This window comes from Pinus tabuliformis, chromosome 4_2, assembly GCF_031772625.1.
Source record: "Pinus tabuliformis cultivar Carrire ecotype Pingquan chromosome 4_2, CPIR1, whole genome shotgun sequence".
NCBI classification, from domain to species: Eukaryota; Viridiplantae; Streptophyta; class Pinopsida; order Pinales; family Pinaceae; genus Pinus; species Pinus tabuliformis.
The window spans coordinates 984,899,585-984,905,282 of record NC_142304.1 but is presented as its reverse complement, the minus strand read 5'-3'; the positions used below and the strand labels follow the sequence as shown (position 1 = coordinate 984,905,282).

The window sequence follows — 5,698 nt, the reverse complement described above, 5'->3', positions numbered from 1 at the left end:
AATGATTATTTTCTTGAAGGATCTTGGAATGGTTTGAAGAATGATATAAGACATGATGAAAATACTCCAAGTTCAGTGACTAATAATGCAAACTCTTCCAATTCAGAAGCTAGTTTTTAAGCCAAACAAACATTAAAAGAGTGGATACAGAGACATCAACCAGTAAAGTGAACTCGGAAATGTTTTCTACCTTGAATTCTGGAGAAGAAAACAACATGCATCAAACTCAAGTTCTTAGTGAATATTTTTTTGATGATAGTGTTAATTCATTTGTTGATGTTCTTGGGGAGAGATGCAGTCTGAAATCCAAGGCAATAGATAATGCTTTTACTGAAACTAAAGGTAGAGAAATTAGACATCAAGGTGGAGATTTAGAGACATATTGAGGGAAATATGTTGGTTTACCTTTGATAGATATCTCATTGGGTGGTCAAAGGGATGAGGAACTAATTGTTGAAGTTGGATTGGAAAAGGTAACTCAAGAATCAAACTCGCTATTAAAACACATGCCAAGGTTAGATATTCAGGATCAGAGGTATAGCTTCCCCAAAGACCCTGAATTGTATGATAATTATGGGTGTGCTTTTCTTGAGAAGGACATGGTTAATGCAAAAATAGAAGCATTGTCAGGACCACCTCAACAAGAAAAAGAATGCAGACTCGATGATGAATATTTTGTTACAATTGGAATGGGGTATTATGTACAAGCTTCAGGTATTCTTGAAATGTAAAATGAGTATATAAGAAAAAAATAAAGTGAGTTGTGTGACTTAAAAAAAGAAAGTTAATTTTGAGAGCCCTCTTTTTCCTATGTTTCCTTCAGTACTATATTTTTCTCTCCTGTGGTGCAAATGATGGTGGTAGAAATTTCTCATTGGGTTCCCCAAAGGAAGTTCCAGGGATATCATTGGCATACTCTAGAGTAATAGGCTTATCAGTTGCTTCCCTCCAAAACAACGTTTCCACCACCATAGGAGTAGTGTCCCTAGAGGATTTCAGTCTATACCTTGCAAACAACTTCACCTTGTCCTCAAATTGTTCAAGTGCATAGGTCATCCCACTCCCCCATACTAATTTTTGCACTATAATCTATAGAGTGCCTCTAGTTTTCTTGGGACTCTATCTTATATGCTGTTAGTTAGTAGTGAATTTTGCAATATTGGTGCCTTTATTCAACTCATTGGCATCTTTATAATCATTGGACCCTTGAGAATTTGGAGGTTCTCCTACAACACAACTGTATCGTTGTTGATGCTAGCAAAAGCAGTGGAAAGTTTCTAGAAACTACATGCCCTGATCCAGAAGAGAAAAATTCAGGAAGAGAACATTCCTCGCCTTTAAAAAATAGTTTGGTAGGATAGCCATCACCAGCTACAATGTCTATACCAGGTGTAAGCTTCTTTGTGAAGGAAATCACTGACTGCTGCTTACTAGGAATCCTTGGATCATAAGGTGTACTCCCATTTGTTTTTGCATTCAAGTAATTCAATCCCTCTTTTCCTTGCATGAGTAGGGTGTTGTTCAACCCTGGTACTTTAGTTCCATTAAAAGAGTAAACATCTTGGTAGCCAGCAAAGGCTTTATCCATCTCAACAACAACAAACCAGTCTACGAACTCAGAGGCCCCCGAGTTGAAAAGAGTAATTCTTGCACTCCATCCCTTTGAATAGTTAGAATAGACATGCCAGTTAATGCTCACACCACAGTAATCACCACAGGGTAGTGGTTGTGGTATAGGAAAATGTTGCATCCTAGCCCATGCAATTGCTTTTGTAGTCTGGTTCTGGAAAGGAACAAGCAGAGCTGAAGAAGGAAGGAGCATAACTGGTTCCTTTGGATTGCAAGCTGGATTTATTGAAGATGGACAACCATAGGCACAGGTTTGACAAGGGATGACAGACTCGTTATAATAAGCAGAGAAGGAAACACAACAACGAGGTTTACCGATCTTAGTGGAGATGTTGTATATTTTCTGCCAGTTAGCAATAACAGATAAAGTCCTCTGTGTCCCACTAGGATCTGGAAATTTAGTTGGGTCTACTCTCCTTGGCTGCCTGCATTGATAATAAAGATTAAGTATACCATTTATCTTCTAATTCAGAGGAGGAAATAGCATGGTTCGATTCAAATATAGAGGGAGTTTGTAGACCTGAAGTTGGAAAGAAGATTTAGACTTGCTTGGATCGATGATGGGTAGAAGAATAGTGCCATTTCTGCAATGATATTTCATATTTCCTACAGTTGTATTATTAGCCATGTATTGACCAAGGTCCAAAGTTGTTGGTACCTTCTGAAAACTAATCACAGTTGAGAAATCCATGTCTTGGTAGAAAACACTTGCAGCTCCAGTGATGTAGTCACATTGACTTTGTTCTAATGTCTCTGCACCCTTCATGGCTTGAATAAATTCTCCCCTCTGTCATTTCCAAGACAATTTCTAGTAGTCCAAATGGCCAATAGGATTCTCATCGGAAATTGTTACATGTGCCCAATAGTTGTTTTAAAAGACCTGTGTGACATTATAACTAATGGTGAGATCTCCTCCCTGGCAAGGTAGAAATTTTGTTTCATTAGACAACAACTACCAACTTAGGATCCTTTTTGTAGCAAAACTCCATAAATCCTTTTGTAAGAGAAGGCTTGGGGCATGTGTATCATTCATTATCAAGGCTGATGTTGTTAGGAATGGGAATACTCTTTTCTCCAACTCCAAATTTTGTGTCTTTCATCACAATCTGGACCACTATCTAGTTTATGTCTCCAACAGTTTCAATGGTAGTCCTGAGATCTGTATGTGAGAAACCTTCCAAAACGGTGTCGTTTCCCACTTCGACAGGAAAGGATGACCATCTTCCATCGCTGCATTGCTTGTAGAGACAAGCACCTCCTTGTGGCAAAACCCAATGAATATATGCCACACTTTCAAATCCTTGGTACTAGTATTGAGCACAGTTGCAGTGGACTGAAAAGTGTAGGGCTGTTGTGTTGGATCCGTGACATAGGGGTAGTTTTTTACTAGATTGATTTCCTGGTACGATAGGTAAATTCCAATGCACGAATTTTCTGTGGGGGATGGAGCTATCTGAACTTGGGCCTCCACCCACCTGTTGTTACAGAGAAAAAAATACAACAAAAACCCCAGAGCAATAATCCCTCTCCTAGCCATATTTAGAGCTCAAACCAAACCCCAAGATTGTTTCTCACAACAATCCCTAATAGCCCCAAACAATGATTCAGATTTTCAATGACAACCCTCTTGGGTGCCTTCGTATTTGAGGAATTATCTTGCAAATGTCGTACTAGCTAGCTTCCTTCTCTATCTTCAAAATGTACCCAATTGGGTCAATGAATTCAGCTTCTGTGGGAGGATACTTTGGTCCCAATGGAAATGCTTTCAACTATGGCAACACCTCATCATGCACCATCTAGCTAATCTCGAGATAATACTATTATATATATTCTATTTTATATTTTAGCCTACAACCCAACAACAAGAGACCAACAAGAAATTAAGTGGGTGTTACTTATCTCAAACTTACTCTCATTATCACTATAGGGTTGCAATAGAGAAACCAATCACACCATCACTGCCTTCTCAACTTCAGCATTAGAGTTTGAGAGTGTAGAGTGCTTGTGTTCTATTAAAGTTTAAAATCTTTCTATATTAGTTTAAAAAAAAATCTAGTCTTGCCCTCCAAAGAAAGCATAAAATTATTTCCCTCCAAAAAATATAAAATTATTGAATATTGTAAATATCGTAAATTTATATTTTATAATGTATAAAACTATTATAATTTTAGCATTATAGATGGATTTGTAAACTCTTTTAAGGGGTCATTGAATATTTCTACCTAAATTTTAACATTAGAGATAAATTTAGAGAGGGTATCTAAATTTTAACATTGTAGATGGATTAAGAGACACTTTGTCTCTAAATTTTAACATCGCACATGGATTCAGAGACCACTCTCTAGTCTCTGAATCTATTTGTAGTGATTTGACCAAGTTGTAAGTCCACTCTCATTTTGAATAATTTGTCACCCTTTGAATTTAATTCCCTATGAATGCAATAAAGGATATAACCTTGAATATTCTAATAGGCTCCATAGTTATAATCATTCACTGATCCAATAAAGAAGTGTTTAAGGAAGTATAACCTTTCAGCCAATCTATAATAACATTTAAATCCACTGTCACTTGTAATTTTAGATTGTTTAAGTGACAATTAAAATGAATAACATAAACGATTGATTTATATTATTGTAGTATTTGTTAGATAGTCGTATTTTTGTTCCTAGACTAAATTAGTCATTCACGTTAGTCACTTTTACTTGTATTACTTATTAGCTAGTCATATATTTTAATATGAGACTAATTAGCCATTCATGTTAGTCATTTTTATTTTTGTTACTTATTAGCTAGTCATATATTTTAATCTGAGACTAAATTAGTCATCTATGTTAGTCATTTTCAGTTCAGTCACTTAAAATTGCTCATTTCTGGTAGTATTTCACTTGGAAAAGTTTTGGTGACTAATGTTTTTAGTCACCTAGTTACTAATTTCTTATTTTCTACTAATGATGGTATTGGGAGATCCATGGTAATTACCCATGGCATTGTATGTATGAAGTCTATCTAGAGGCTAGAGACTCTTCATTGAGGATGTCAAGTATTGGTTTTCTATTGACAAGCAATGGCTTGTGGAGTGATCTCCTTCCTTAAGGAGTAAGTGTATGGTCTTACCCTACCTCAAGGGTTTTATTAATAAATACATCAAGTTTTTATACTTTTCTCTTGTATTTCTCTTGGGATTATTTGCAGTTATTGGGTATATTTCCATTTTTAATATATTTGTAGGTCATATCTACTACAAGTGGTATTAGAGCACTTTCTTGGACGAAGAGGGCGAGATATACTACAAGTTCTTGGTTTTCATGTTTTGGGAGTCTAAAAAGAGCTTAAAGAAGAATCCACCTATAGGAATGAGTGGTATAAAGAGTATCAACTCATTCCAGTCATGATGGAACTGCTTGAAACATATAGAGATCAAGAGGCAAGCTAATAAGACCATTCATCACGACGGTTCCTCCAAGAAAGGGTAAAACACCAAGTGAAAGTAAGTGATCAACCAAGCATATGGTGATGATGGAGTTAGAAAGCCAAGGCTCATCTTGCATAAATAGACTGTTAAAAAATGCCAATCACAAGGGATAGAGTGTGGAATCCTTTCAAGGGGTGCATTTTTCATAAAATTTTAACGAGCCCAAAAAATTGATATAAGTATGCTCAATAACTTATTATCATGTATTTACGAGCATGAGAAGGAACAAAGACTAAGCTTATAATATGTTTCATTTTTTATAGAAACTTGAAACAAAGAAAAACTATGCTTGAGAGTGGTTTCATTTTTACACAAGCTTGAAAGAGAGAAAGAACTATGCGTGAGATTGGTTTCATTTTTACACAAGCTTGAAACAGAGAAAAGCTATACTTGAGATAAGTATATTTCCCCCAGCATAAGGGTAGAGGCATGCCCCCCAAAACTGCATTTCATATGTGTACTCTTCTCATGGACTCAGATAGACTACTAGTCACTAGTAAAGATATGTTCACTAGGAAGGAAGAGAGAGAATCATATGATATGGGAAAATGAAATGAAGGTGTGAAAAAGAAAAATAACTATGTTTATAGATTGTTT

General features: G+C 36.0%; 1 pseudogene; it reads right to left on the bottom strand.

Moving 5' to 3' along the window:
* Positions 1 to 1,195: 1,195 nt before the first annotated feature.
* On the bottom strand, positions 1,196 to 3,166 carry LOC149172972 (COBRA-like protein 10 pseudogene; annotated as a pseudogene).
* Positions 3,167 to 5,698: the final 2,532 nt, after the last annotated feature.